Consider the following 522-nt stretch of genomic DNA (forward strand, 5'->3'; position numbering starts at 1 on the left):
CCCCCCCACATTTTTATTAATTACCAATGGGAAACTAACCATATATGAGAACATTCTGATGTCACCACCTTAATCCATCTTCAAAATGAGTATCATCAATGATGCAGCAGATTAAAAATCATGCATCTGATAGGATGCCACGAGAAGAGAAGGACATCACTTCTGGACATTCCTGCCGATTATGGGCAGAAATGTGTCCTCATACAATTCATATGTTGACATTGTAATACCCAGTGCCTCAGGATGTTCCTATATTCATAGTAGTGGGATTGCTGGATCCAATGGTAGGTCTATTTTTAGTTGTCTAAGTTATCTCCATACTACTTTCCATAGAGGTTGTACTAGTTTGAAGTCCCACCAACAGTGCATAAGTGTTCTTTTCTCTCCACATCCACACTAGGACTTGTCATTTTGGAGGTTATTGTAAGAGCCATTCTCACTAGAGTTAGGTGATATCTCACTGTGGTTTTGCTTTGCATTTCCCTGATGATTAGATATGTTGACTGTGTTTGAAGGTGTTTG

This window comes from Otolemur garnettii, unplaced genomic scaffold (genome assembly GCF_000181295.1).
Source record: "Otolemur garnettii isolate 467f Iridium unplaced genomic scaffold, OtoGar3 scaffold00148, whole genome shotgun sequence".
Taxonomy (NCBI): domain Eukaryota; kingdom Metazoa; phylum Chordata; class Mammalia; order Primates; family Galagidae; genus Otolemur; species Otolemur garnettii.